We start from the raw sequence: 6,000 nt of genomic DNA, 5'->3' as shown, positions 1-6,000 counted from the left end.
TGTTGCCTTTAACTTGCATTATGTATTTGCGTGACATACTCCACGAGGGCTGCATGCCAGGCACATGGACGAGTCACCAGAGCTACCAGACAGGTCTGCATTAGTTCCAAGCCAGCTGATACCTTAGTGGGAGTTGCTAGCAAGGTGTGAGGGCATATAAACACAAGTTGGTATGACCGTAGCAAAAATTAACTACTGTGCAAGTAGTGCACAAGACCTACCTGTAATGGCTGGCCTTAATGATCTGGATCGATAGAAAATGACTGACCTTGTATTGTCCTTAGTTGATTAAGAACTGGTCTTAATATGTGATTATCATGTACAAAACACACTGAACACACCAATTGTGAAGTGCTTTTAATGTATGAAATATAGACCTCATTCTCATACAGTTATAATCATGGTATAAATAAAACGGCACAATACAATCAAATATAACAAGATAGATAAGGAAGTCTGTTACGGCACAATACAATCAACTATAACAAGATAGATAAGTCTGTTGATTCCAACAATATTCATACAAACAAAAGGATGATCAAAATTTTCTACAGATATTTTTTTTTTAATTTTTGTTAAGTAATTCCATATAGAACTGTATGTACTTGCTAACCGCAATTTGATAGTCATATCTAAACACTAAACTGCATTCTTCTATTTTCATTCACAGCCAATTAGCAAACTAAATTAAATAAAGTCTATAAACACTATTTTGGTTTTGATTTTTAACAAGCTATTCTAGAGCAATCAAAAACACTTTTCAGGTTTGACTCAGCAAGTTAGTGAATTTACCTTTGTCCAGTTAGCAATCATTGTGGTAATGAATGACAACTGAAGGCAGTACAATACCTAAATCTATCATTTTCCAATTTATTTCTATTGAATTTTTATCACAAAATTCTCAAATATGTCACTGAACAAGTACATTTGTAAAGCATTCCCGGAACATCCTACATCTAAACAATAGTAAGCCAAATTGGCACTCATAAATCAAAATTAAATTCAGCAGAGATATTTAGTGACATTGCTAAATATGTAATGGTAAGTTTAAATCACTGGCCTAAAGTATACAGAAATATTAAATATCTTTATATTTTTGGCATGAAAATTAGTAAACATTCAAAATTAAGTAAAGCATTGATTACATCACAATTTGTAACATAAAATACTTTTATCAATCAGAGTTTCCCTGTAACTGAGCCATTATTTCATACAACAGACAATTTGTAACTGAGCCATTATTTCATACAACAGACAACCTATACTAACACCGACTCGGTGATAAAAAACACCCGACATTTCTGTGTAAGACGGATCACACCAACCATTAGATAAATCAACAAGAAATAAAAGTTCCACTCCAGAGAGTCTAACAAGTACAAAATTTTAAATGTATACACGTCTGATTACCACACAATCACTATATACCAGTATCACAAATGATTGTATTATAGTTTATACCTTAACCTATAGTTACAGGGTTACTCAACCACAGAAAATTATGCAGACCATATTTATGTGAAATCCTATTATAATTACACTCAATAAAATCTATACTTTAAAGACTTGTTAGCTAGAGACTATATATAGGACTCATCTCAGCGCATACGATAAATCCATTTTGTTTCCATAATGGGATATGGGTACAACTTTTAGTACATGATTATAATTGATTACAATAAGTACCTCACTAACATTAGGTATTACATCGCCCACCTTGGACATGCAGAGTAGTAAAATATTAGAATGGATATTCATACCCTGCCTACACTGCTCTCCGGCATGACCATCTATCAGAAATTATCCGTCCATCGTCCAGAGCTACGTTATCACAGCTATGTAAATATGTAAGACAGTCTTTACATCCTTACTACACAGCTCTGTCCCACAATACGTTGTATTCTACAGTATGTATAATTTAATGTAGCCCGTTTACAGACTCAATGTATTGCTCAGAACTTCTCTTTAGTATAACTGGTTTACACATGACTAGTACAGTTACGCCAGATGTCCAGGGTCAATCCCTAGCTGAGGTATTGAAACATATATAACTTATCAATAGCCTTGCCATTTGTTATCACGACTCGGGACTAAGTGAAACCTCATTGGCATTGCTGTAATCCCTGGAAACTCACAGATGAGTTCTTTCCTACCAGGGTATATAACCCTGATAAATACTAGCTCAATAATATACACTCGACTAGAGCACTATTCTCTTTAGGACAATTTGTTGAACTGATCACTAATAAGCCAGAGGTCCCTGGTTTGATCCCTAACAGAGGCATTGAAACAAATATGATTTATAATGACCTCTGTTACAAAAACACTGATCCCCTTGTTCAGGAATCCTTCAAGCTAAATTGATTTTTAAGCCTGCTTAGTTTCAAAGAACTCGGTAGAAAACTGTAGGAGATCTGAGGACAAGATTCAAGCACTAGAAATAAACAAAGGGCAACAACTTTTGCAATCAAAATTCCTTTCAAGTACATATCACGATTATGATGCATACCTTTCAAGTACATATCACGATTATGATGCATACCTTTCAAGTACATATCACGATTATGATGCATACCTTTCAAGTACATATCACGATTATGATGCATACCTTTCAAGTACATATCACGATTATGATGCATACTAAGTTTTAAAGAGATTGTTCAAAACATTTTGGAGATCTCCAGACAAACAACAGTTTAACTCCTGAGAGACAGATAGTCGGGTGGGTGGGCACCATACCACAATAATCTCAACAAATTTGACAAGTGCATAAATAAAAAGATATATCAAACATCAACACAGGCCTCTGGTGTGATAATCCAGACCTCTTCCAACTGAGCCGTGTAACCATGTTCAATCAGCTGAGTGACACTCATATTTTTAAGTAGAAGCCACACAATTTGCTCTTCTCACATATCTTCCACTTAAGATTGGATCTGAAACATTATAATGTGTTTCTACAGATCCCTGATCCAGACTGTAAGATCTACCTTGTCCTATTAACCCCAGAGGGCTACCCTCCATGTACCTATCATTGAGTCCAGTTTACCTAACCAGTACACACTGGAAGGGTTACAAAGTTTACCTATTATACTTTTACATTCATTCAAACTAAGTTTCATCTCTATGATACAAGGCTGAAAGGAAACATGCCCTCCATTTTCTCAAAACTGAGTTAATGTAAGATAACAATGCTTTGGACCAAAGTCACTTCTACTGTTCTAGACTAGTAGCTTTGTAAAGGAAAATTTACATTATACGACAGGCAGCATACACAGTCCCATGGTATAATTCTTGTCCTTGGCCATTTGAGGAGTGTTCTAAAATTAAATGTTTTCTTTTATCAATTAAGCACAGAAAGAAGATTTAAACAAACAAGAGGCTCATGGGGCCTGTATCGCTCACCTGGTTGGATTTGACCAAATGTCAAAATAATGTTCATGTTCAATTCCTTTTGTTTGTTAACCTCAAACAATGCTATATTTGGTTATAGCGTGGGTATCCCAACTGCTTTAAAGAAATAATGAAGTCCAGACTCTCTGAGTTTACAACATGCATTTATAACTTTATGACTAGTAGCGATTTAAAGGAATTACCTCTATTTTCTATGTGGGGACCCGCCCCTTTGGCCCCTCGGGGGTCAGAGTCATCATTTATGCAAAATCTGTTCCCCTTCCCCAAAGGATGTTTCTTATTAAATTGGGTTCAAATCCATTCATAAATTTATGACTAGTAGTGATTTAAAGGAATTATCTCTATTTCCCATATGGGGCCCCACTCCTTTTGCCCCTTGGGAGTCAGAGTCATCATTTATGCAAAATCTGTTCCCCTTCCCCCAAGAATGTTTCTGACCAACTTGGGTTGAAATCCATTCATAACTTTATGACTAGTAGCGATTTGAAGGAATTACCACTATTTCCCCATTAGGCCCCGCCCCTTTGGCCCCTTGGGGGTCAGAGTAACCATTTATCCAAAATCTGTTCCCCTTCCCTTGAGGATGTTTCTGACTAAATTGGGTTCAAATCCATTCATAACTTTATGACAAGTAGCGATTTTAAGGAATTGCCTCAATTTCCCCTATTGGGCCCCGCCCCTCAGGCCCCTTGGGGGTCAGAGTTACCATTTATGCTAAATCTGTTCCCCTTACCCCAAGAATGTTTCTGACCAAATTGGGTTCAAATCCATTCATAACTTTATGACTAGTAGCGATTTAAAGGAATTACTTCTATTTCCCCTATTGGGACCCGCCCCTTTGGCTCCTCGGGGGTCAGAGTCACCATTTATGAAAAATCTGTTCCCCTTCACATAAGAATGTTTCTGACCAATTTGGGTTGAAATCCATTCATAACTTTATGACAAGTAGCGATTTTAAGGAATTGCCTCAATTTCCCCTATTGGGCCCCGCCCCTCAGGCCCCTTGGGGGTCAGAGTAGCCATTTATGCAAATCTGTTCCCCTTCCCCCAAGAATGTTTCTGATTAAATTGGGTTGAAATCCATTCATAACTTTATGACTAGTAGCGATTTGAAGGAATTACCTCTATTTCCCCATTAGGCCCCGCCCCTTTGGCCCCTTGGGGGTCAGAGTCACCATTTATGCAAAATCTGTTCCCCTTCCCCCAAGAATGTTTCTGACCAAATTGGGTTCAAATCCATTCATAACTTTATGACTAGTAGCAATTTGAAGAAATTACCTCTATTTCCCCATTAGGCCCCACCCCTTTGGCCCCTTGGGGGTCATAGTAACCATTTATGCAAAATCTGTTCCCCTTCCCCAAAGGATGTTTCTGACCAAATTGGGTTGAAATCCATTCATAACTTTATGACAAGTAGCGATTTTAAGGAATTGCCTCAATTTCCCCTATTGGGCCCCGCCCCTCAGGCCCCTTGGGGGGTCAGAGTAACCATTTATGCAAAATCTGTTCCCCTTTCCCCAAGAATGTTTCTGATTAAATTGGGTTGAAATCCATTCATAACTTTATGACTAGTAGCGATTTGAAGGAATTACCTCTATTTCCCCATTAGGCCCCGCCCCTTTGGCCCCTTGGGGGTCAGAGTAACCATTTATGCAAAATCTGTTCCCCTTCCCCAAAGGATGTTTCTGACCAAATTGGATTCAAATCCATTCATAACTTTATGACAAGTAGCGATTTAAAGGAATTACCTCTATTTCCCCATTAGGCCCCGCCCCTTTGGCCCCTTGGGGGTCAAAGTCACCATTTATGCAAAATCTGTTCCCCTTCCCCCAAGAATGTTTCTGACCAAATTGGGTTCAAATCCATTCATAACTTTATGACTAGTAGCGATTTGAAGAAATTACCTCTATTTCCCCATTAGGCCCCGCCCCTTTGGCCCCTTGGGGGTCAGAGTAACCATTTATGCAAAATCTGTTCCCCTTCCCCAAAGGATGTTTCTGACCAAATTGGATTCAAATCCATTCATAACTTTATGACAAGTAGCGATTTAAAGGAATTACCTCTATTTCCCCATTAGGCCCCGCCCCTTTGGCCCCTTGGGGGTCAGAGTCACCATTTATGCAAAATCTGATCCCCTTCTGCCAAGGATGTTTCTGACTAAATTTGGTCAAAATCCAATAAGAACTTTTTGACTAGTAGCGATTTGAAGCAAATGTTGACGGACGACGGACGACGGACGACAGACGACGGACGCCGCACCATGACATAAGCTCACCGGACCCTCGGTCCAGGTGAGCTAAAAACTACTACTGAGTCAAAGTGCCAATTAATGTAGTCAACATCTGAATTTAAACTAGTAATATATGTAATAATCTCAACAAGGTTTACAAAACATGAGGTGAATATTAACACTCTCTTTCTTCTATAAGAGCTTTTGGAGTGTCAGTCATAATAAATGTAGCGGAGCAAACTGTAAAAACAAACAAGTACAGAGTAAATCTGGATATTCCAGTAGACATTACAATTTGTAATTACAATAATGTACAGAGTAAATCTGGATATTCCTGTAGACTTTAGATACAATTT

The 6,000-nt window shown here is 38.1% G+C and overlaps 1 long non-coding RNA gene across 1 annotated transcript; it reads right to left on the bottom strand.

Moving 5' to 3' along the window:
• Nucleotides 1–344: 344 nt before the first annotated feature.
• LOC117328262 lies at nt 345–3,382 on the bottom strand. Its single transcript, XR_004532939.1, has 2 exons — nt 2,642–3,382; nt 345–2,608 (listed from the first exon to the last, which is right to left on the bottom strand). It is a non-coding gene; the product is annotated as an uncharacterized LOC117328262 (long non-coding RNA).
• Between the last annotated feature and the right edge of the window lie 2,618 nt (nt 3,383–6,000).

This window comes from Pecten maximus, chromosome 5 (assembly GCF_902652985.1).
Source record: "Pecten maximus chromosome 5, xPecMax1.1, whole genome shotgun sequence".
Lineage (NCBI taxonomy): Eukaryota > Metazoa > Mollusca > Bivalvia > Pectinida > Pectinidae > Pecten > Pecten maximus.
The sequence above is the reverse complement of the archived record's forward strand: the minus strand, read 5'-3'. Positions and strand labels throughout refer to the sequence as shown.